Here is a 27,000-nt window from a genome sequence, read left to right on the forward strand (position 1 = left end):
TGGAACTGGAGTGGTGTTAAAATAGCTATCCATAATAGGACAGTTCCACGTGGGGACTCACAATCAAGGCTGAAGGGTAATTTAGCATGTAATATTAGAGTCCAAAGATAATGGGAAAGCATCTGTGTGCAGTAAAAGAGATTTCCAGATGGAATCAGTAAGGAGGGTATTCATCCGCAATATGTACCCTAAGAATAGAATGTCAGATCTGAAGTGAAGTTAGGGCTATCCCCATGCTGGAGCACAACTTAGAGTATGAAGTTAGAGATGTGCAACGTGAGAAAGGCATTCACATAGAGATTTGGCCCAACACAAAATGTCAGAGCCCAAATGGAATCAGAAGGGTTAGCAGACTCATACTAGGTATCAGATTCTGAGCAAGATGAAGGGTGCATCCATGAAGCAAAAGAGTAACCCAGAGCAAGGTGTCAGGGCCCAAAAAGAGAAGAGAAGGCATGAATGGAGGGTGGGAGAATTGGAAACAATAGAGTATCAAAGTCTGAGGAAAATGAGAAGAGAGCCAGTGAAGGGCAAGGACTTTCTGATGTGTGGTGTGATGAGCCCAGTTATAGGAAAATGCCTTTCATTCATCCTGAGACAGAATGTTTGTACTCTGGCACAGCGAGGAAGTCTTCAGAGAAAGATTCCCTAGTATAAGTTTCAGAGCCCACATAAGGGCAGCCTGGCATTTGAAGGATCTGAGCAAGGAAAGGTTAGGTGGACATTTCTGCATGGGGATAACCTGGCGCGAAGTATCAGAAGTCATGTGTAGTTACAAGGATAACCACATAGTGGAGGTGTTAAGGAGATAAGAAATGAGCAGCATCCAAGACTGAGTGGGACTGAATAAGAATCTCCACAAAACATAGCCTAGAATGGGGGTATCATCAAGAACACCCAAGTGTCTGGGTGATCTAACATTATGTGTCAAAATGAAAGTATGTTGGAAGTATTTCCATAGGTGAAGGGGTGATGGATGATATGCTGATTAATTACAAACAAAAAGCCTAATGAGGTTTTTTTTATGTTAACTGAAATTTGGACTATCAGTGACAGAGAAGGGAGCTAGCTACCAAGATGATAAGGGAAAAACAGAATCTTGTAGTATTAGATTAGAATTACATGGATGAATCAATGAAAATTTACATTTTTTCAACATAACACACAGAAATAAAGTGGTTTATGTACAGATATGCATATATATATATATATATATATATATATATATATATATATTCCTGACTGTCTGCTCAGAAGAGCTTGAAAAAAATGGCTTCCTGGTAACAACAATTGCAATTAGCACCTAGATTTTGATTGCTAAATATCATTCTCTGCCAAAAAGAAACCAGAGATCCTTGGACAAATGCCTAGTTACAGGAAAACAATCACAGTGCATTGTATACGAGTATGGATGGTATTGCCAACACTTAAAAAATAATTATTTAGAATTTTTATTTAGTCTTTAAAAATGTCATACATGTACACAATGTATCTTGATCATATCCATTCCTCACTTCCCCGTCCAATTCCCTTCGGGACTCAGGCACAGCTCCCTTCCAACTTCACATCCTCTCCTTAAAGTTCTTCCTTTATATTACTTTTTAATTTTTTTGAGAATTTCACACATGAATACTGAAGTTACATAGTATCCACCCCTTCCTCTCTCCCTTCCAACTAATCCTCTGTCATCCTTCCTAAATTCACTAGCTTTTCTACCTACTGAGTCCATTTAGTGTTACTCATATGCACATGCATCTGGGGCTGAACAGTCAAGATTAGATAACCTATCAGGGGCTTTCCTGAAGAAAACTTTTTTCCCCTCTCTCATCAGCCATTGATGGATTGAGGTTATCATCTAGGGATGGGGACTTGTGAAACTTCCCCTGTCCACATTGACACATTGACCTCTACAGTCATTTTGCAAGTCTCGTTTAAGGCAGTCATATTTTTGAGATTCCATGGGTTCAACTTCCCTGTCATATTTATATGCTACTATTTCACAGCAGGTATCCTGGCCCTCTGACTCTTTGAATCTTTGAGCCCCTCTTCTGTGATTTTTTCCCCGAGCCATCGCTCTCCCAGCATCCATCGGCTGCCAACAGCAGCTCAGCTAGGATTGGGACGTCAAGAGTCCCTTTCCCTTCCATGCTAGAATTTGTTAATATTTATTTTTTAGTTTTGAGATTATAATGCTTTCATAGCATGCTGAACTATACTTTCTGGGTTGATTTATTAGTTGATAGACAATTGGGCTGTTCTTTGTTGTTTGGATGTTTCCTTGCTCAGACTGAGTTGTTAGTTAGGTTTCCAGACACAGGCATGATTTCCTTCTAGATGAGTGGATCTTAAGTCCAATTAGAGAGCTATTGGTTAGCACCAAGGTAAGCAGGTTGCTAAATGTACCCTTGCAGTTTATAGATGTCAAAGCTGAGTAGGACTGGTTCCCTCCCTCCTTTAGAAGACTGCACAGCTCCTTCTTGTACCATGAAAGCTAGTCCTCAGGGAGGGCACATTCAGATCAGTTCCAGGTCAGGGGTCTCTGAGTCCTCTTTCTGAAGTATATGGTGTCTTCAGCAATAGGGACTTAACTTCCACCTCTGAGGGGGGCAACCAAGGGCAACAGCAATAGGCTGCATGTTCTAGAAGTCTCTTGGAGAGCCCTGGTCAACAACTCAAAAGAGGGCTTCTCATGTTTTGTATCGGGGGTTTTGTTAGATGGTCTTTGGCTCTTGGGGGGAGCAATGTCAGCATGAAAAAAGTTCATTAAAACTATATATGTATATTTATATACTGAATTATGTGTATTGTGGGGACTTTTAAGGTAAATAGTTAATAGTATGATTCCTCGTACATTTTTCAGATAGCCATATTGTTATTTTACCTTCCTCTCGCCTTCTTCTGTATTAGTTTGTTTTTTCTATTGCTGTTATAAAATGCTGACCAAACCAACTTGGGGAGGAAAGGAGTTTAGTTCATCATACAACTTATAATCCATCACTGAGGGAAGTCAGGGAAGGAATGGAAGGCAGGAATCTGGTATCAGGAACTGAAGCAAAGGCCATGGAGAAGTGCTCCTTAGTGGCTTGCTCTCCTTGGCCTGCTCAATCCAGAACATTTCACAGGGGTGGCACCATCTACAGTAGCCTAAACCCTCCCACATAAATTATCAATCTAGAAAATGCCCACAGGAAATGATATAATTACATTTTAATTTAAAAATTTGTCCAACTAAGGAAAACAAAGAAAAAAATGTTCTATATACATGTTCACCAGCCAATGTGATAGAAGCAGTTCCCTAATTGATGTTCTCTCTTCCCAGGTGACTCTACCTTGTGTCAAGTTGGCAAATATTAACCAGCACACACATTAACGTGCACAACTTTCTTGTGTCAGCTAAAAAGACTAATTAAGTTAAACATTAAAAATTATGTTTAAAATAAAAGAACAGGAAAAGAGAACATATCTGGTCTAGAAGTCGGATGCACTGATGGAGTGGTTGCAGGCCAGATGGTCCATTACACCAACAAGGTGAGTCAGAAAATAAACAATAATTTGACATATGTGGAATGTAAAATGGCCGGCTGCTGTTTCACCTTCCAAGTGTTCCACAAAATTTTCTTCTGGCTCACCCGAATACGAAATATACAAAAAGGGCTGAGAATGTATCTCATTTTGTAGATGTTGGCCTAAATACCTTATTAAGACATGGATGTGAGAAAGAACAGACAAAGGTAGGGAGCTTATCAAATTGAAGTGTGTGAGCGTACAATGGCATGGTGCATGTCTGGGAATTCTTATAAAATGAGACTAGGCCCCACACTTGTATCATCTACATAAACAGTCACACAAATTAGTGAGAGTCTTTGAATGTTGAAGGTAACATTTACCATATTTGATTATGTTGTGTGTTTGTCAACTTTCCATCAATATAATGAAATACAGGAGATGATCAACTTATTAAAGATAAAAGATTGACTTTGTCTCACAGTTTTTTAGAATCCAATCCATGATCAATTGACTTCATTGCTTGGGCCTGTGGTGAGACAACAAGTCACAATAGAAACACATAGGAGAACAAACAAAGGAAAAGAGAGCTAAGAGTCAAGAAGCTTCTACAGCCTTCTTCAAGAGCAGATTCCCTACTCCCAGTGAAACAAGAACCTCCTGCTAGTCCCCACATCTTAAAGGTTCCACCACCTCCCAATAGCACTACCCTGGAAATAAAGCCTTTAACACATGTGATTTGAGGGCAATATCTAAATGCTATTTTGACCGATTTACAAGTGATATTGTAATGATTTACTTCTGAAGGAAACCCACAGCAAAAACAATAGCTTTGTAGCAGGTTTCAGTAGAACAAACTGGTGTGTCACTCAGAAGGTTCAGCACCATTCAAAATACCAGGCCAAGGAGTAACAGGTAAACAGTGCAGACCACTGGTAAGTCCTAATAGAAAAATAGAATCACTGTAAAGATTACTGTGTCTTATGAGGAAGACCATACTTTCATCTGTTGACAACTATTCTTCATTAGACAATGGCTATTGGTTGACTATGGAACCCTGGTAGAGTTTGAACACCTATTCATCAGACACAAAATAACTAAACAGCCCATGTTTGCCTTCATGAACTGAATGATACCTGATCCATCAAGACATAAAACTGATTACAAAAAGCAGCATATAGAAGATGGAAGTAAAGAAGGAGAATGAAAAGACATTTAAAGCAACCCATTAGAGTCCCTGGAAGTTACCTTAAAAAGAAACAACAAATGAAGAATTTGTTTCAAGAAAACCTATTAAAACCCAGAACAGCAAGAATCTAGGCTGATTTAACCAGTACCCATTCCCTCCCTCCTCGTTCCTCAGAAGGGTTTGAGGAAAGCTCCAGGGCCAAGAGGAGGGTCACTCTCACTCCCAAACATAAAATCAAGGTTACGCCAGGTGGTGGTGGTGCATGCCTTTAATCCTACCTAGCACTGGGGGGGGGGGGGGGGGGGGGCAGAGCAAGGCGGATCTTTGTGAGTTTGAGGCCAGCCTGGTCTACAGAGTGAGTTCCAGGACAGGCACCAAAACTACACAGAGAAACCCTGTCTCAAAAAAAAAAATCAAGGTTACGACATCTTATTAGGAAATTCAGGTCACCAGCTTTTTCCAAGCCCTCATGTTAGAGAAACAAAATATCTAGTGATTACTACTAAAAAGTTGAGGTTCCCTGATTTCCATGTACTTCCAGTTGCCAGGACAGAGGCACTGTACCAGTTAGACCAAGTGTTCAGAGATCAAAATTGCCTCTCTCGATCATTTGAAAAACAAACACTTTATGTTAGGAGAGACAGGAGGCTACTAGACATATCCAGTAGTAAGAGAAAAATCTCAGAGATCTTTTTTCTTGGAAAAGGGCAGCTTGTAAGGACACAACTCTAAAGTTCTCCTGTAAGAATTAACATTATTTGAAACATTTTTGTGGGTGAAGTCACTCCTAAGGATACTCTCAGAAACAATGGATATATTTGTAGTAAGCTAAAACCTCTATGAGAGCAACAAGCTAAATTGTAGGCCAGCTAATTTCCAACAGAGAACCAGGGAAATACAAAGCTAAGCTAAGACCCTCCTGGCATCAAACCAAACCTCCAGTAGGAGTCTCAAAATTATCCCTGTAAGATGCTCAGCTTTAATTGGATTCAGCTGTGAAACAATTTAAACCACAGGGTATTCTCTAAAACAATAGAGCAATTAGGTAGCAATTAGAGGAGCCTAACATCTGGGTGTGATAGTAAGAGCGGTAGACAATTCAACAGACAGATGAGAAAGGAAGATCAAAGACAACCCTGTTGAAGACAGTCATTCTATAGAGACAGTGGGCATGCTAGAAGCTAACTGCAAACAGAACCAACAACGACTTCATACAGCGTGGAAAAAAATATTCTACTAACATAGTCTAGCCCAGTGCCTACATAAATAAATAAGAAAACAACAAAACAAGCCACACATGGAGGAGAAATCAGTATCTGCGCTTACTACAGTATATTACCTAAAACATGACTCCCCAAAGCCCTCCCAGTGATCCTCCAGCTGCCTGTCATTGCCAAAGCCCCATTAGGGGAACCCCAACCACTTGCCAGAGACCCTCCAGCTGCAACTCTCCATGGTGAGGGAAGAAAGACCCAGAGCGATAACTCTGGCCTCCTTCTAGAACCCAGCCTTTCTGGGCGTCCCTAGATCCTTGCTTCCAATCCCCTCTCTTTTCCTCTGTAGTCTGGACCCCTCAAAGCTTCACCTGATGCCCCTCCAGGATCCTGTGCTTCTCTTCCTTTCTGCCCACCTCTCCTAGGGATCTCCTAAAGTCCCAGATGCTGGCCTCTGGTGCCCTGTGCCTCTCCTCCTAGCCCTTCTCTGAAAGCGATTCACTAAAGCCCCGCTTGCTGCTCGTCCAGGACCCTCCCGCTGCCCACAAGGCAGAAAACCTGAAAACCCAGGTAATGAGCTTGCATCTCTTCCTCCCAGCCTCTTTTTGCTCAGGAACTCCCAAATCTCCCACCCCCACCTTTCCTGGACCCTGCTAACAAACTCCTTTTTCTCTCTGTCCCTCACCGCATTGTAAATGCCCCTCCCCCACGCAAAGTTCTGCTGGCTACTTGCCAGGAACCCTGCAGCTGCCCTCCGTGGCCCAGAAACCAGTCCACAAAACCTAGGAAAACTTGCTCCAGGCACTGCAGTGTCCAGAAGGTAGAACTGATAATCAGAAAAGACTTGGGATAGAGCCTGCAGCTCTCAACACCAGATCCACTGAGGAAAACGACATCTCAACCATAAAATGGTTAGTCTACTCGTAAACATTATACAAGCCTCCACTGAAATGAGAAAGGTGACTTCACAAAAAAGGAAGAGGGAGGGACTAAGAAACTAACTCCAGAGGTGCAATCCCAGCATAGAAACAAAAGCAACAAGAAAAACCAGGACATGTCTCCTCTAAAAATTAGTAATTTCATAGTAATATCCGCTAATGAAAATGACCTGGGAGAACTTCCAGATGAAGAATGATTATAATTATGTGTTCCAACGACTCAAAGAAGACATGAATATAATCCAAGAGAGCAAACACAATGGCATGAAAGAAGTAAGGAAGTCAATCTCAGACAAGAAAATTGAATTCAACAAAGAGATAGAATTGCTGAAGAAAAGCCAAACTGAAATGAAGCTGGAAATGAAAACCTCAATAAGCCAAATAAATACCTCAGTGGAAAACCTCACCAATAGAATGGATCATGTGGGAAACAGAATGTCAAGGCTGAAGACAAAGCAGAGAAATTGAATCACTCAGTGAAAGTCAATGAGAAATATATATGTGTGTGTATGTATGTGTGTTTATGTATGTGTATATGTATATATATATGTATGTATATGGAGCATGGGGAGTTTGAAGACACCATGGAAAGATCGAACCTCTGAATTATTTGCATAGAAGGAGAAGAACAGCGTAGCAAAGTCATAGAGAATATTTTTCAGGAAAATCATGAAAGAAAATTACCCAAACCTAGAGAAAGAGATGCCTATCTAGATACGAGTCCTACAGTACACCAAATAGACAAGACCAGAAGAAAACTTCCCCATGCCATATTATAATTAAAACATTAAAATGTATAATAACAACAAATTATTGAAAAATATACCATAAGTTTGAAAGAGAGCAAGGAAAGATACATGGGGGAGTTTGGAGGGAGGAAACGGGAAAGGGGGGATGACATAATTATAGTATAATCCCTCAAAATAAAAGAAATATGTTTAAAGTATTGAAAACAGCTGCCACACTTGGCTAGGACTCATACTACTGCATCACTCAGGCCTCATCAGAGAAGCTGTTTCTTGCAACAGATGGCACTAAACATGGGGACACACAAGTGGACAATGCTCAGAGAGTAAGAGACTTGGAAGCACACAGCCCTAAACAGGAGAGTCTATCAAACCCCTTCCTTTGAAGTCTCAGGGATCTACATGGAAGAGGAGGCAAAAAACCTGAAGAGCCAGAGGTGATGGAGGACTCCAAGGAAACAGTATATTCCAGACACAACAGGGCTGATACACATATAAAACTCACAGAGACTGTGACAGCATGCAAAGGACCTGCATGAGTTCAAACCAGACAAAATCCTAGCATGGAAGAGGGAAAGTGAACACAAAGGATCACCCCTCACCAAGAAACTATCATTTATACCTACTAGAAGAGAGAAAAACTGTTTTCTCCAGTAGAGTGGCACTGGGTTGACCATACCCCAGGGCAGGCTCACTGCCCAAGAGTAGTAGTGGGCTAACACAAAACAGATTATATGTGTTCTGTGTGCTTTTTGTTTATTTTTGTTTGTTTGTTTGTTTTGTTATTGGGTTTTTGTTTCTTTTACTTTTTACTTTTTGGGTTTTTCTTTTCTTTTTGAGAGAGAGAAAAAGAAAATGAAGTTGGTTGGGTAGAAAAGTGGGGAAAATATTGGAGAACTTGAGGATGCAAAATAGGATCAAAATATATTGTATGAAAAGTAAGTTTTTAGCCGGGCGGTGGTGGCGCACGCCTTTAATCCCAGCACTCGGGAGGCAGAGCCAGGCGGATCTCTGTGAGTTCGAGGCCAGCCTGGTCGCCAAAGCGAGTTCCAGGAAAGGCGCAAAGCTACACAGAGAAACCCTGTCTCGAAAAACCAAAAAAAAAAAAAGACAGAGTTATAAAATCATAAATAAAATGGACCTAATAGACATCTATAGAACATTCCACACAAAAACTAAAGAACACACATTCTTCTCAGCAGTCCATGGAACTTTCTCCAAAACTGATCACATATTGGGACACAGGTATCAACAAATATAGGAAAACTGAAATCACAACCTGTATTCTGAAAACAATGGAACACAGCCAAATGTCAATTCCTAGAAGTGAATGCAAATGAAAACACAATATGCCAAAACCTGTGGAATATAGCAAAGAGGAAAGTTTATACTGCTAAATGCTTACATCCAAAAATAATAAATAATAAGAGATCTCAAAATAATAAAATAATGATACACCTTAATGCTTTGGGACAAAACAAACCCCCAAACAGTAGATTGGAAGAGATTATCAAAATCAAGGCATAGATTAATGAAGTAGAATAAACAAATATAAAATAATAACCAGAATCAATGGACCCAAGAGCTGGTTCTTTGAAAGGTAAACAATATTGACAAATCCCTTAGGCCACTTAACCAAAAGTGAGAGAAGACCCAATGAGTATAATTAGAAACAAAAAGGTATACATTACAACAGACAACAATAAAATGAAGAAAATCAACTGGACATACATTTAAAAAAAAAAACAACCTCTATTCCACTAAATCAAAAAGAAATCTGAGTTGGGAATTTGCTTTAACTTATAGGCAAGGTTAAGGACTAAGACCAACAATTGGCAAATAGAATCTCATGAAAAGTGTCTGTACTACACATGGAACTGTCAATTAAGAAAAGAGACTGTCCAGAAAATGGGAAAAAAAATCTTTTCCATCTATACATCTGACCATGGATTAGTGTCTAGAATATAAAAAGAACCTGTAAGTCTAAACATAAAGAAAACAAACACCTCAGTTGTAAAATGGGCTATGGAACTGAACCAAAAAAAAATCTCAAAACAAGAAAGGCAAATGGCTAGTAAACACTTTTTAAAATGTTCACCCTCCTTGGCTTTTGGGGAAATGCAAAATAAAACTATTTTAAGATTCCATTCCTCTCAAAACAGAATGGCCAAAATCAGGAATACAAATCCCAAAAACTGCTGGTATGCCTGTAGAAAAGAGAGAACATTTATATATTGTTGATGGGAGTGTAAACTTGAAATAATTCTGGAGATTTCTCAGCAAACCAGAAATAGAACTATCATATGACCCAGCTATACCATATGACATACACCCAAAGCACTTTATATCCTACCACAGAGATACTTGCATATCCATGTTTATTGCTGTTCTAGTAACAGCAGATAGGAAGTAGAATCAACATAGATTCCATTAAATGGTGACTGGAAAATGAAAATACAGTACGTATACAAGATGTCCACTTTTCAATGAAAACAATGAAGAAGCCAAAACAAAAATAAACAAACCAAGAATGAGTGACCCATAGGCAGGAAAGAAACTCCCTTAAAGAGTGGCCATTTGAAGACTGTGAAGTTGCCATTACAAATTTTTAAAGAAATCATGGTTAAATAAATCAATGAAGGTCGGCTGATCATGGTTTTAAAACACAAAACAAAATTCTGGAGTTGAAAGTACAATAACTCAGATTTAAAAAAATAAAATTCACTAAGAGACTGCAGAAAGTCCAGCCCTAAATGGAACATATACTGAAAATATTCCTCCAAAGCCTTGGGGATCATTGTGCAAAAAGGACAGAAAGAGTGTAAGAGCCAGAGGTAGTGAGTACCAGAAAACAGTGTCTTCTACACACAGTGGGGCAGCTGTATATACCAGCTCACAGCAGTTGTGGCAGTCTCTGCGAGCTCATATGCACATCAGCCTTACTGTGTCTAGAAGATACTCTTTCCTTGGGGTCATTAATCACCTCTGGCCCTTAGAATCTCACCGCTATTTGTGACACCTAGAAGACATCATTTGTCATGGTTTGATTATGGAATATCCTTTTCCTCCAAAAAATCTTATGTGTTAGAAGTTCGTCTCCTTCTGATACTACTGAGAAGTGAGGAGATCAACGTTACTCCTGTAAGCGTTTCTTGTAAGAGTGCTCTTCTGTGATTAAAACCTTCCGCTTTTGTGTACCTAGAAAGGTTTTCATTTTCTCCTTCATTTCTGAAGGACAGTTTCCCCAGACATAGTACTCTTTTTATTTTATTTGTTGAGACAGAGTGTCTCATAGCCCAGGATGGCCTCAAAATCCCTACGCTGCTAAGGATGACCTTGAATTTCTGGCCCTTCGGCTTCCATTTAACAGAGTGTTGGAATTACAGACATGTATTTCCATGCCCTATCTTCTGTGGTGCCGAGTATAGGGAACCCAGGGCTTGGTACACGCTAGGAAAGTACTCTACCGACTGAGCCATACCCCTAGGCCCCAGATACAGTACTTTCAGATAGTTGTCTTTTTCTTAGCATTCATTCTACTACCTTCTACACTGCAAAGATTCTCTTGAGAAAACTGCAAATGATCTAATGGCCACTCAATTGTATGTAATGAGTCCTTTTCTCTTGCTGCTTTCAAGGTTCTCTATGACTTCTGATGGTGTGATTATGATGCCTCAGTGTAGCTATTAGAGTTGAAATTGCTTGAGATTCCTGAATGTGTGTGTGTGTGGGGGGGGTGTTTTCAGATTTAAGTAGTTTTCAACTATTTGATCCTCAAAGAACCTCTCTTTTCCCATCTCTTTTTTCTTCTCCTTCTAACTCTTACATAATGTATAAATTGATGTATGTGATTCATGATTGGTCCCTTAGGCTCACTTTTCTTCACTATTTTCTTTTTCTTTTCTCTTCTGCCTAGGCAATTTAGAATGCCCTATCCTCAAGTTCACTGATTCTTTTCTATGCCCAATGAAGACTGATGTTGGAAGCCTATAGTGGGTTTTGCTCTGTTTAGTTAATGATAATAGTTTTGAAATTCATGTATCTTTGTTTTTTAATGGTCTGTTTTCAGATTTTAATTTGTTCTCACGATCTGTCATCATCTCTATTTCTTTGCATGCCTTGTTATCTTCTGAGGATTTGGCATTCATAAATAAATAAATCAGCTCCATCCCCTAGACTTTCCAGTCTAGAAAGACTCCAGTATGTCTAACTAGAGATTAAAGACCTCTCAGTTTTTTCCCTAGGGATTGTTTCTTTGTTTTTTCCTGATCTCCTGCATATAACGTTTGTGCTTCTCCGCTCACAATTTCCCCCTCGTGTCTGTCTATAGACGTGCATCGTGCCTCTTGCTCTAGTGACACATGGTACTGGAGTGCCACCTAGTATGTATCTGTGGTACTGCATACCATAATGTGAACAGCTGTTTTTAGCAGCCTCCGACTTGGCACTTAGGTGTTATTAGCACTTTAGCTTTAGAAGCCACTGTCTTGGGCAGCTCCTCCCCAAACTAGAATATTGGCTACCTCTTCCAGTGTCTTTGCCTACTTAGAACTAAGCAGCTGAGAGTTCCCAACTGCACCTGCTATTCTAAGAGGTGGGGCTCTAAGGAGTATTACAAATTTTCCTACCAGCCTTTGATGTATCTGTCTTCCCATTGGTAGCAATATCTTAACTATTTTATGACTTTCTTAAAAGGCAACTGGGTCATGCATTGCTGTTAAGTCAATGTCTCCATGGGGAAACTAGGGTCAAGGGTCAGGGTCTCCTGTTCTGCCTTCTTCCTAATGTCGGGCCTGTAGAGAACTCTCTCTCTCTCTCTCTCTCTCTCTCTCTCTCTCTCTCTCTCTCTCTCTCTCTCTCTCTCTCTCTCTCTCTCTCTCTCTCTCTCCCTCCTTCCCTCCCTCTCACACTGACCTAGGATTTGCTACGTACTCAAGGGCAGGTGAACCTATAGTTCTATCTCCACTTCTCAAGTGCTGGGATTACAAGTGCGTGCCACCACATCTGGCTGCTTTCTCTATTTTATTTATTCTGTAATTCAAACATCACACAATTCATCCGTTAAAGTTTCCAAGTCAATGGCTTTTGATATATTCACAGGTATGGGCAACCAGCAGTACAGTCAATTTGGGGACAATTTTGTCACTACAAACAGAAGTCTTGGGTCATGTATCTCTACATTCTATCACTTCCATCCTCTCAACAACTGACAACCAGTAATTTGCCCCATGTCTACACAACTTCTCTTTTCAGGTCATTTCATGATTGAAATTATATCATGCATTTTCTTTACTGGTCTCTTTAATTAGCATCATGCTCTCAAGGATCATATAGGCTGTGTTATGTATCAGATCTTTTTTTTTCTTTTTCTTTTTTTTAATTATTAAGAAATTTCTGTTTATATTACATACCAACCACAGATGCCCCTCTCCTCCCTCCTCCTACATCCCAATTTTTTTATTTTATAATTTGATTTAATTTTACATATCAGCCATGGATTCCCCTGTCCTCCCTCCTCCCACCCCCCCTCCCCCCAGCCCACACCCCATTCCCATCTCTTCCAGGGCAAGGACACCCTTGGGGATTCAGCTCAACCTGCTAGATTCAGTACAGGCAGGTCCAGTCCCCTCTTCCCAGGCTGAGCAAAGTGTCCCTGCATAGAAAGATGGCTCAGAGGTTAAGAGCACAGGCTGCTCTTCCAGAGGTCCTGAGTTCAATTCCCAGCAACCACATGGTGGCTCACAACCATCTGTAATGAGATCTGGTGCCCTCTTCTGTCATGCAGTCATACATGCAGAACACTGTATATATAATAAATAAATAAATGATTTTTAAAAAGGCATCAAATCTTTTTTATAGCAAAATGATACTACATCTTAGGATTATACCACATATATAGAAAGAAAGCCTACCAATTGTCTCGTGTGACTATATGGAACAATATTCAGTGAAATAATAGCAACTTGAACTCAGTACTGTATAAAAAGAACTTTATATAGGCTAAATTTCTTCTAACTGTGCAGGATTGCTTCAATATTTGAAAATCAACCGATGTGATCCATTTTATACTGACAGACTAATGGAAAAACACTCATGCTATCAATTCACACTAAAAATATTTGACAATTTAATACTTATGTAATTATTAGATGGTTTTTACAAGTGTCAAAAAGCTAGAAACATACATGAACAGCCTGGACATGAGTGGGTGTAGTGAAGGATGAGGGTCGAGGGAAAGAGAGCTTGGGGGAGCGGGAGATCCCAGCTGGATCAACAACAGAGAGGGAGAACAAGGAATAGGAGACCATGGTAAATGAAGACCACATGAGAATAGGAAGAAGCAAAGTGCTAGAGAGGCCCACTGAAATCCACAAAGATACCCCCACAACAGACTGCTGGAAATGGTCGAGATACAGCCCGAACTGACCTACTCTGGTGATGGGATGGCCAAACACCCTAATTGTCGTGCTAGAAACCCCATCCAACTACTGAGGGATCTGGATGCAGAGATCCATGGCTAGGCCCTGGGTGGATCTCTGGGAGTACAATTAGCGAGAATGAGGAGGGTTTATATGAGCGAGAATTGTTGAGACCAAGGTTGGATAAAGCACAGGGACAAATAGCCAAACGAATGGAAACACATGAACTATGAACCAATGGCTGAGGGGTCACCAACTGGATCAGGCCCTGTGAATGGGTGAGACAGTTGATTGGCTTGATCTGTCTGGGAGGCATCCAGGCAGTGGGACCAGGTCCTGTGCTCATTGCATGAGTTGGCTGTTTGAAACCTGGGGCCTATGCAGGGTAACAGAATTATGTAGTCACTACCACAACAAATGTTAGAACATATTCCTCACATCTGAAAGGAAATCCACACCATCTGGTGTTGTTCCCTTGCCCACCCTACTCTTTATCTGAGCTTTGCAACTGGTAAGCTTTTCTCTCTCTGGGCATTTGTCTATGGTGAATGTTTCATATAAATGGAAACACAGGCTATATGGTCCCTTGAGACTGGCTTTTTCATGTAGCATAATATTGACAAATGTGTCTATGTTGTAGATCAGGGCTCCACTGATTTTAGTAACTAAATAATATTCCTTGGGCTGGAGAGATGGCACAGAGGTTAAGAGCACTAACTGCTCTTCCAGATGACCCTGGTTCAATTCTCAGCAACCACATGGCACTTTACAACCATCTATAACTCTAGTTCCAGGGGATCCAGCACCCTCACACACATACTTGTAGGCAAAACACTAATGTACATAAAATAGAAATAAATTAAAAATAATTTTCCTTTGTATAGCTATGTCACATTTCCTCAATTATCAGTTGATGGACATTTAGGTCATTTCCTCTTTGAGGTTATTGTGAGGGCTGTGATAAGCATTCACATACAAGTTTTATGTGAGTACATACTTTCAATTTTTTGAATACATAGCAGAGTGGGATTACCACATTTATGTTTAATAATTTAATTTAATTATATTTAATATTTATGTTTAAGAATTACGCACCATTTTACACCCCCCCCAACAATGTGTGAAGGTTCCAGTTTCTCCCTCTCCTTACAACACTTAAGCTTGCAGCTGACCATCTTTTTATAATTATTATTATGGCCATCCTAGAGCATGAGAAATGATTTCTCATTATGGTTTTGATTTTCTCTAAAAACTGATGATGCTAAGCACTTTCACAAGTGCTCATTGATAATCTGTATATTTTGCTTTGAGAAATGTTTGTTCAAATCCTTTATTTTTAAGTTGGCTCATTGAGCTGGGTGTGATGGTGCATGCCTGTAATCACAGAACTTGGGAGGTGGAGGCAGGAGGGTGAGGAGTTCAAGGCCATCTGTTCTGGAATAGTACTTTAACTATGTAAAGACTTACATTTGTTTATGTTGTGGAATATTAATTTAACTGTGAAAGATGTGTTATATTTGTTTATGCGGCATTTGTTTAATGATGTGAAGATGTGTTGCTTTGCCTGCCTAAGGCACCTGATTGGTCTAATAAAAAGCGGAACAGCAAATGGCTAGGGAGTAGAGGGATAGGCAGGGCTGGCAGGCAGAGAGAATAAGTAGGAGGAGGAATCTAGGCTCGAGAGAGAGAGAAGAGAGAACAAGGGAGAAAGAGAAGGAAATGCCCGGGACCAGCCAGCCAGGCAGCCATACATGGAAGAAGCAGGAAATTAGGACATATGGAATGAAAGAAAGGTACGAAACCCCGAGGCAAAATGTAGATGAAGAGAAACAGGTTAAAATAAGTTATAAGAGCTAGTTGGACAGGCATAAGGTAAGGTTGGGCATTCATAACTAATATTAAGTCTCTGTGTCATGATTTGGGACTGGTTGGTAGGCCAAAAGAAAACTGGTTACAGCCATCTTTTGCTAATAGTGAGTTCACAGCCAGCCTGACCTACATGAGACCGTCTCCAAATAAATTATTTACCTGTTTGTTTCTGGGTATGAGGCCATTATTCATTCTTGATAATACACCTTTATCCACTAGGTAATGCAAGTATTTTCTCCCATTCTCCGGTTATTTTTTCACTTTATTGACAGTGCCATTTGAAGCAGAAGGCTTTTTATTTTATTTTTTGATGAAACATCTATATTTGCATGGCTTGATTCAAATACAAAAAGGTGCTTAATTATATTTTCAACTAATAATTCAATAGATCCAGTCAGTCCTTACATGTAAGTCTTCAATGCATTTTGAGTATGACATGAGGTTGTGGACCAATTATTCCAGCAAAATTTGTTAACAAGACTAACATTTTACTATTGAATTGTTTTAACAATTTGTCTTGACAATTTTGTTGAAAATCAAATGACCACAGATATATGAGTGTGTGAGTTTACTTCTGGATATTCAATTCTATCTCAGTCATCTATGTAACTGTATGTGTCTGTCTCTGTGTGTCTGTCTCTGTCTCTGTGTGTGTGTGTGTCTCTCTCTATGTATCTCTCTATGTATATCTCTGTATATCTGTCTGTCTCTCTGTCTCTCTCTCTGTGTCTCTGTCTCTTTCTCTCTCTCTCTCTCTCTCTCTCTCTCTCTCTCTCTCTCTCTCTCATCTCATCTCATCTCATCTCATCTCATCTCATCTCATCTCATCTCATCTCATCTCATCTCATCTCATCTCATCTCATCTCATCTCATCTCATCTCATCTCATCTCATCTCATGTATCCCTGGCTGGCCAGAATTTACTATATAACTGAAGGTAACTCTCAACTTCTCGTGCTCCCAACTGTTGAGATTAGAAGTATTTCCTATCACACCCAGTTTGGTGTGGTGGTGGGACTGAACTCAGGGCTTCATCCATGCTAGGAAATCACTCTTCAAAATGACATACATCCCTACCCACATGTATTGTCTTTATTTCAATAGCACACTGCCTTGATTACTACAGGTTTCTAGTGAGTGACTAAATCAGGAACACAAGGACTAAAACTTTGTCGCTCTTTTTCAAAGTTGTTTTGGCTATTTTGGTTCTCTTAAATTTCCATATGATTTAGGATTGTCTTGTCAAAATGGGCAAGTAGGAAAGCATATGGAATTTTAATAGAGATTGTACTAAATCTGTAAGTAGAGATAGCTGTGTTTATTTCCTTCCAATCTGGGTGTTTTTGTTTCTTTGTCTAGCCTAACTGCCCGGGCTTGACCCTCCAGCACAATGCTGAATAGAAATGGTGAAACAGACATCCTTATTTCTTCCTGCTTGCAGACAGATTTCTATTACTCACTACCGTACGTGAAGTTAGTTGTGGGGTTTTCATACACGTTCTTTATCAGATTGAGGAAATTCCTTTCCTGTACCTAATTTGTTGTCCTTACCGTAAAAGTGTGTTTGGAGTTTTTGAAGTATCTTTTCTCCAACTATTAAAATAATCTTATGTTTTTTCTAATTTATTAATACATTACATTAGAGTAGTTGATATGTGGACTAACTACACTCCTGAGACTAACACCATTTTTCATGTGTATAATCTTTTGCCAGACTCCATTTGATAGGATTTTTTGCTGTGGAATTTTGTGTCTATCTTCATAAGGGGCTTGTCGGGGTTTTTCCTTACATATCTTTGTTTTGATATTAGTGTAACACTGCCTTCTACAATGAGTTGGGAAGCATTCCTTCTTCTAATTTCTAAGAGGAACATGATCAATGCTAGTTCCTTACGTGTCTGCTCGAATGTATCAGGGAAGCCATGTGAGCCTGAGTTCTCTGTGAAAGGACGATTACCAATGCAATCTCTTTACTATTATAGATCTATTAAGATTCTCGTTTCTTTCAAAGTAGTTTTTGGTAGCACATACTTTTCTAGGAGTCTGTCTATTTCTTGTAGAATACCTAATTCGCTAGGTTAAATTGGTTTCGAATACTGTCCTATAGTTTTTAGCACAGTTTTTCTCCATGTGGGTGAACCACCCCTTGCAGTGTTTTTCTACCTCATCCTCAAAGACTGACGGTTCACCACGGTAAAAAGAAAGCTTAGAAACGAGGGGGACCAGAAAGCTGTAACAGGGTGGGCCCTGTTTTATGTGTGAGTCCAGACTGATCACAGGAACATTTGGTGCTAATCCTTATGAGAAGCAGTACCATGGTGTAAGCAATCTTGTAGCAAGCAGCCTAGCCATATAAGTTCAGAAATGTGGGATAGATCTGAATATGGTGATGGCCACAGGGTGTGTGACATTGCAGATGCCAGAAGATGCAGAGGGCATCTCTAGTAGCTTGAACTGCAACCACTTCAGCACATTTTAGGGAAGAGTTCTAGTAGAGGCCATACCATCCTCCTGGGTGGGAGAGACATGGAAACACATCCTCATGAGAAAGACTTCTATGTCTCTATTCTAGTGTATTCTAATGGCTCTTCATTGTTTCCTGTGGTACACTGGGACACAGTGCTGAGGGACATCTCACATCTGTTGCCAACCAAACTTCACTGTTCCCTATTCACATACATAGGTCCTTCAATAAGCAAAAGGAGATGAGTTTTTTAAGTATATTAAGAGTTTCTCAAAGACTATCATACTTGTTGAAATGGCAATTCCTTTTTAAATGTTTATTTTTATGTGCATGGGTGTTTTACTTGCATGTATGTCTGGGCACCACATGCTTGCATTTCCAATGAAGGCCAGAAGAGGGCATCAGATCTACTAGACCTGGAGTTACAGATGGTTGTTAGTCACCTGGGTCCTCTGGAAAAGCAGCCAGTACTCATAACCACTTAGCTGTCACTCTAGATCTGCAAATGGCAATTCTTTGTGAGCAATTTAAGTATGATACTGCCTCTACTACACAATACCAGATCATTGCATCAACTCCTCAGCCTGGGTTCTCGTCAATTGCAGGCTTAGTGTTCATAAAGATGACACCGTGGCAGCTAAACTTCACCCTACCACCGTTCACGGGGCCTTCACTTCTTGACAGATGTCATCTAACTTCAGTGACTCTGCCATTTTGGCCAGACTGTGGTGGCCTGGGGACAGACCTTTAGGCTGCAAGATGGCTTTAAAGTAAACTGGGAACTCAGAGCTAGCTCCAGCTCAGCTCCTGGGTAGGTATACAGATGCTCAGATTAGGAATATCTTTAAGCTGCAGCCTGGCAATGGTCCAGGCATGGGTGATGGGAAGAGTAGAAGAAGTAAGAGATTGGGGAGTACACAGCAAGAACTTTTCATACATTTGTGGCCCTGTAACCCCAGTGCTTACTTTTAAACTTGATACCTCCTGACGTCCAATTTAGGTATTGCAGCAGGATCTGGAGTAAGCCTGGGGGCCTCAGGAACCTTGCCAAAACCACACAACGAAGCAGGAACTGCTTTCATTCAGACCCAGCAGTTCCACGAAGCTATGGCTGACACCTTCCTGGATCACATGTGTCCCTGGACATTGACTCCACTCCCATCATGGCCCACAACACTGTCATCATTTGTACCTTTGGTCCTGCTTCCCAAACTGTGGAGATGCTGAAGAAGATGATCAAGTCTGGAATGAATGTGACTCATCTGAATTTCTCTCATGGAACTTGTGACTACCATATAAAAAACCATCAAGAGTGTGCGTGCAGCCACAGAAAGCTTCGCATCTGACCCCATTCTCTACCGGCCCATTGCTGTGGCTCCTGACACAAAAGGACCTGAAATCCAGACTGGACTTCTGCAAAAGTGGAGCTGAAGAAGGGAGGCACCCTCAGAACATCCTGTGGCTGAACTCTAAGGACATCTGCAAGGTGGTGGAGGTGGGCAGCAAGATCTACATGGACGACAGGCTCATTTCCCTGCAGGTGGAGGAGAAGGGTGCTGCCAGAGGTGGGTAATGGTGACTCCTTGGGTAGCAAGAAGGGGGTGAGCCTCCCTAGAGCTTCTTTGGACCTCCCCGCTGTGTCAGAAAAGGACATCCAGGATCTGAAGTTTGAAGTGGAGCAGGATGTAGACATAATGTTTGCATCTTTCATTTGCAAGGAAGCTGATGTGCATGAGGTTAGGAAGGTGCTGGGAGAAGGGCAAGAACATCAAGATCACCAGCAAAATCGAGAACCCTGAAGGTCAGCAGGTTTGATGAGATTTCGGAGGCCAGTGATGGGATCATGGTGGCTTGTGGTGACCTAGGCATTGAGATTTCTGCAGAGAAGGTCCTCCTGGCTCAGAAGATGATGATAAGACAATGCAACCAAGCTGGGAAGCCTGTCCTCTATGCCACACTGATGCTGGAGAACATGATCAGAAAACCCCGCCCCACCTATGCTGAGGGCAATAATGGGGCCAATGACGTCCTGGATGGAGCAGACTGCATCATGTTGTCAGGAAAAACAGCCAACGGGGACTACCTTCTGGAGACTGTTCCCATACAGCACCTGATTGCCCATGAGGCAGAGGCCGCCATCTACCACTTGCAGTTATTGGAGGAACTCCGCCATCTGGCGCCTGTTACCAACGACCTCACAGAAGCTGCCTCGGTGGGCGCTGTGGAGGCCTCTTTCAAGGGCTGTAGTGGGGCCATTAGCGTGCTCACCATGTGGCCAGGTAACGCCCACATGCTCCTATCATTGTTGTGATGTGTAAGCCAAGGCCATCGGTACCATGGCATCTTCCCTGTGCTGTGTAAGGATGCAGTACAACATACCTGGGCTGAGGATGTAGACCTCCGTGTGAACTTGGCCATTTATGTTGGCAAGGCCCGAGGCTTCTTCAAGAAGGAAGATGTGGTCATTGTGCCAACTGGGTGGCGCCCTGGCTCTGGCTTCACCAACACCATGTGTGTAGTGCCTGGGCCTTGATGGCCCCCTGGAGTTCCTCTTCTAGCCCATGTCCCACCCCCTCCCCGATCCCATCCATTAGTCCAGCAATGCTTGTAGTGCTCACTCTGGGCCATAGATGTCGCTGGTGGGCTGGGACGCCCGGGAAAATTAATGCCTCTGAAAGGTGGGCTAGAGCCCAGCTGTCTATCATATGGCCCTACCCGAGCCAGGGGTGAGAGAGGAATGCACGGTTGGATACCGTCTGACTTTATCAAGAAAAAGCAGCGACATCTCTATGTACTTTGCTCCTGTACAAAGTTGCCCAGAGAACTCCCAGCCCTGGCCTGGAGTCATGAGACCACAAGAATGGGGGCTGAGGGCGCAGGGCCCAGGTTCCTGTGTGATAACCTTTGGCCCTGGCCCTGACTTGCTTCCCCAACAGCTTTGGCCTCCCCCCACTCCTTGCGCAGTCCTCAGCTGTCACTGCAGACACTCACACTCCAGTCTCCGCCGCCTTCCCTGCTGCATCTCCAGACCTGTTGCTGTAGTGCCCACCTGGATGGCAAGAAACAGACGCTGAAGAAAACAAAAAACAAACTAAACGAAATGCCCAAAGGTTTTTGTTTGTTTGCTTTTTGTTTTGGTTTGGTTTGGGGTTTGGGTTTTCGAGACAAAGTTTCACTGTGTAGCTTTGGTTATCACTCTGTAGACCAGGCTGGCCTCGAACCAAAGCTTTATTTCAGCCATTTAATTATCATTCTGCATTGACTCTAGACCTTGGCTGTTTACCTAATACCCGGTTCCACCTTACTATATGCAATTAACTTCCTACATTACATCACTCTGAAAGAAGGACGCCATAACAGCCTGCTCAGTCTTCTCTCAGAGATCAGGCCTCAATTTCAGTTTCCTGAGCCTGAGCAAGCAGTTTCTGGGAGGGACATGAGCAAAAGACAATTAGTCACTGATGCCCCAGCCAGCAGGGACAGGGAGATAGGATGCACCATGCCTGGGTCACTGAGTCAGCCCCCACAGTCAGTACATGCTAGGCCAGCCAGCCTCTGCAGCAGCTCAAAGACAAAGCCTGGGACATGTCCAGGCCTGCCCAAAAATGGATAATTGTAACCTCCAGCTAACCCTAGCCAATTAAAAGTTACTACATGATTGCCACTCACATAAGCCAATCCTGAGTCTGTTCCTGTGTAGTCTGTAGATCCCAAGCCCCCTCCCTTACTTTACTCCTTATTAATACCCTGCCCCATTGCTACTCGGGGTCTCTCCTGCTCTGCTGCTACATCAGCTGGATGGAGAGTCCCGGGTTAACTCCCAACAGTAAAAAAAAAGAAAGAAAGAAAAAAGAAAAAAGAAAAAACAACTTTGTTTTTGCATCGGATTTGGTCTCTTGATGGTCTTTGGAGGACTCTGGGTACAACTCAAATTCTATGAATAAAATAATTCAATAAAAGTGCAGTACTTTGTATAATGAAACGATGAAAGCAAGTGATACGATTTGTTTTGTTGGGAGGAGAAAAAGACAATTTAAAATTATTCTCTCACAATTTCAAACACACTTATAATGTTTTTGCTAAGTCTCTCCCATTATTCTAACTTATCCCCTATGTCCTTTTTGAAAGCCTGGTAGAGCATAGGGAAGGTTACATATGACCTTACATATGTTTCCCTTGCACTCACCGTTCTGCTAGCCTTAAAGCATATTTGGCACCAGTCTACCTCTCTGCTTATTCATAGATATGCTTTTTAGGCAGAGCAGCTATAGTAGGAAGACTCTAATTACAGGCATGGATACAATACTCTAGCAAGAACAAGAAATAGCAATATGAACAGGCGTTATGGGTCCCACATTGTCAATCATGGATAAAGGTTCTAATTTTTTTCATTATTTGAAAATTTCAACATTCATGTAAAGTGTTTTGATCAAATTCATCGCTTTCACTTCTTCAATTCCTTCCCTTCTCCCCCATCATAACTTTGCCCTCACAACTTCCTGTGATTTTTGAACCCAATTAATGCTGTCAGCATGTACATGGGTATAGGGTCACCCACTGGAGAATGGGTAGCCTCTCAGGAGCGGTATCCCTGAGGAAGCTGACATTAACCCAGCAGCCATCAGTTCCCAGTGACTCTTCAGCTAGGGAGTGGAACATCATGAGCCCATCGCTCATTTGTGTTGGGATTCTGTCTGGCTTGACTGTATTCAATCTTGTGAGTGCTGTCACAGTCTCTGTGAGTTCAAGTATGCAGTGGTGTCCCATAGACCCTCCCAAACAGTAGGGGTTATTGCCACTACTCTTGTTTTTACCATCCAGAAGTTGATGGTAAGAGCCTATTGCTGAAGAAACCACACGCTCGAGTCATAGGACATGGGGAACTCAAGCTGGTGCTGACCTGGAAGCTTCACTGCTATTGGTTACCTTTCATACTTCTGGAAGGTGCTATGCATAATACCAGGGGAGAAAAATAAACAATAGTCTAACCCAGCTGTGAATCTGGTGAGCTACAATAATGACTGGCCTGGCAAATATGTTTACTGGTGCAATAGTGGTACAGTTACTGGAATAAACCAACCACTTTCTTCTTAGATTTAAAACTCACTCTATAAGATAGAATCCATGCCTCGTAGTGTTTACTAGACCAAAAATCCATAGATGGGTAGGTCATAGGCCCTAGGGAAGAACCCAATGCTATTATTCTGGTAAACAGACATAGTAGTAAACTGTCCATACCTACAGATTCCTGCATCTCTCAACCCTCAGTATAAAAGGTTGTTTTTTGGGGGGTTGTTTTGTTTGTTTTGTTTTTTCTGTTTTTTCCTTATTTGCAAAAGGCAGTTGACCAAGCTTCAATGACAAAGCAGGTGGAGGGTCATCTCCAGGGACCCTGGCACCCTCTTCACCTAAGTGTTCCGTACTTGACAGTGCCCAAGCCCTAAGTGCAGGCCTAGAATCATCTTGTCCCACTGGAAATGTATTGTGCTGAGCCTAAGCTTCCTGTTCTGTTACTATCAGCTAGGTCAATAGGATGGATGACATCTCGGTGATGGTGGCCCAGACATGGGCAGCTGTGTGAGCTGTCTCATCACTGGTTCTGGAATTGTTCTGATTTTAACTACATGCAAATCTGTGGCGTCCTTCCTGCCTCATCCCAGAAAATGAAATATAATATTTTGACATTGTTTCCAGAATTTTAAAGTAAAAAAAGATGATACAATCCAAAATTCTCTTATTTCAGAACTTGACAATAGATTGCTTTAACATAGACTCAAGATCAAAATATCTTACCCTCTAAGTTTAGATTGACTGTTGACTCCAAGGGCTTTGATAGTAGAAAAACTTTTCCACTTGAATTGGTTTGAATTTATCCACCATCTCTGGCTCTTACAGTTTTTCTGTCTCCTCTTAAGATCCCTGAACCTTGAGGGGAGGGGATGATATAGATGTCTTATTTAGGGCTGAGCATTCTGAAGACTCTTATTCTTTGCATGTTGACCAGTTTCGGGTCTCTGTGTTAATTGCCATCTACTGTAAAAAGAAACTTCTCTGATGAGGATTGAGAGATACACTGATCTATAGGTATGTGAATAAGTCATTAGGAATCATTTTAAGCCAGGCAGCGGTAACACATGCCTTTAATCCCAGCACTCGGGAGGCAGAACCAGGCGGATTTCTGTGAGTGTGAGGCCAGCCTGGTCTACAGAGCAAGATCCAGGACAGGCACCAAAACTACACAGAGAAACCCTGTGTCGAATTTTTTTTAAAAAAAGGAATCATTTTAATGCTATGTACATTTAGCAGATAAGCTATGGTAAACTCTTCCCTAGGACTTAGGACCTATGTAGCCACAGGTGGTCGTCCTCATTGACAGTGCCAAGTTTGGGTTCTGTCTTGTAGAACAAACCTGAAATCAAATCAGAAAGTTATTGCTTACTCCCATAACATTCATTCCACTATTACACTACGGGATATATCTTGCCAGACTGGGGTGTTTACCCACCAACCCCACAGTTCCCCAGAGTTTTCTTGAGTGTGAGCAGCAGGAAATATTAGATAGAAGGATTTATTGCAGAGAATATCGCGGAGATAAACAGATAGAAAATAAAGGATAGCCTCGAGAGGGCCTGGAACCTATTCCAACAGGCCCCAACTGGCTCTGCCCCAGGGTTTTTATAAAGATGCCAAGGGGTGGAGCAAAAGACCCCCTCCCCCAGCACAGCCAAGTGCAGACCATCTCAGACACCTACACTCAGGCCTGTGGTCCTAATCATCCTCTATGAGGACCTGCTGGGTAAAGCCACGAGGAACCTGAGAACCGGCTCCCACAGTGGGGGTAGTGAAGGGCGAGGGTCGAGGGAAAGAGAGCTTGGGGGAGCAGGAGATCCCAGCTGGATCAACAACAGAGAGGGAGAACAAGGAATAGGAGACCATGATAAATGAAGACCACACGAGAATAGGAATTCTGACTGGATTAAAACAGAATATCAGATAAGTTTTTGTAGCTGGATGTTTTCCTGTGTCCTGCCTGTGTCCTGCGGTCTGGACAAACCTCTCCCACCACATACTAAAGCCATTTGATCCCAAATAAACACACAGAGGCTTATATTATTTTCAAACTATATGCCCTAATGGCTCAGGCTTCTCATTAGCTAGCTCTTACATCTTAAATTAACACATTTCTATGAATTTATACTTTACCACATGGCTTGTGGCTTACCGGTACCTCTTGCTTCTCCTGGCAGCGGCTAGCAGAGTCTGCCCCACTCTCCTTTCTTCTCTTTCTATATCTCTTGGATTTTCCTGCCTGGCTCCATCCTGCCCTCCCATAGGCCAATGCAGCTTTATTTATCAATCAATCAGAGCAACACACATTCGCAGCATACAGAAAGACATCCCATAGGAAGTTTCCCTGATGCCTATGGATTTTGAACTTTTAAAAATATTAATTGATCTTTTATGCTTCTTTCTTTGAGAACTATCTGTTCATATCATCAGCCCGTTTACTGATTCACAGAGTTTTGGTTCAGGTATTTAATGTCCCTATTCCTTTAATAGTCTAAGTATCAGCCCCTGTGTGAGGTATAGCTGCAAAGTTTACCTTTTCTATTTTACAGGCTGGCTGTTCACTTTGTTGATAGTTTCCCTTCTGTATAGATAGAGACTTCTTGGTTTATATAGTCCCATTGGTTGGTTCTTGGAAATATTCCCTGTGCTTGTTCAGAAAGTCCTTTCCTATATCTGTAACTTCCAACATATTTCCCGTGTTTTCTTTTTGTAGTTTCAGCATTTCAGGTTTTAAATGAGGGTCTTTGATCCATTTTGAATTGGTTTTTGTGAAGGGTGAGAGATGCGGATCTATATCCATTTTTTAGAAGGTAGCTATTCTTTAATAGTTTAACCACTAAAATGGAAAATCTTCAGACACAACTCCAAACATCACAGCAATGGTTCTCTACTAAGTTATACAAGCTGCCTGTTTTCTTGATTTTAGAACTGTATACACACGGCTATGTACATGCAAATGATCAGACCTAAGTCCTATCCTATGTAGGTGAAATCTAATGTTAAGGATGCCTGTATTTCCACAAAGTTCTTCACCTGACTGTAGCTTCCGTGTAAGGCTTTAGGAATCTGTAACCTGTGGGCAAGTGACAGAAATGGGAAATGATAACAGGCAGCAGAAAGTATAGGTAACTAAGTGGAGGTAAAAACCCTGGGTTAACAGGACAGCTTTTACTCCTCTAGACTGTTTGCCCATGGAATCAGTTTTACTGTCATTGGATCATGAACATTGGGCATGTTGAATAACATAAAGAAATCCATAGTTTTTCTTTCTACAATTTCCTAAATTCTTAATTGTTGAGAAAAAATGTTTGAATATTATTCTGTTAATTTCTGAAAACATCTTGAGGTCATGAAATTGTATCCCCTGATATAAATTAGAAAAACTATGAAGCACAAAGAGTAAACACAAATTTTAATAAAGTACCCCCTTCAACACAAGAAAAAATATGTAACCGTATATCATATTTATTGTTTGATGTCTTACAAGTAAAAGAAGAAATGGAATGGATAGGTATAAGATATTATGGTAGATTATTGTGTATACTAGTAAACAAATTTAGTAAAATAACAGCCTTAAATAATTTGCAC

General features: G+C 41.4%; 1 pseudogene; it reads left to right on the forward strand.

Moving 5' to 3' along the window:
- Window positions 1–19,215: 19,215 nt before the first annotated feature.
- On the forward strand, window positions 19,216–20,875 carry LOC128117077 (pyruvate kinase PKM-like; annotated as a pseudogene).
- The last annotated feature ends 6,125 nt before the right edge of the window (window positions 20,876–27,000 follow it).

This window comes from Peromyscus californicus, unplaced genomic scaffold (assembly GCF_007827085.1).
Source record: "Peromyscus californicus insignis strain IS unplaced genomic scaffold, ASM782708v3 Scaffold_10__1_contigs__length_136768540, whole genome shotgun sequence".
In the NCBI taxonomy this organism is placed as follows: Eukaryota; Metazoa; Chordata; class Mammalia; order Rodentia; family Cricetidae; genus Peromyscus; species Peromyscus californicus.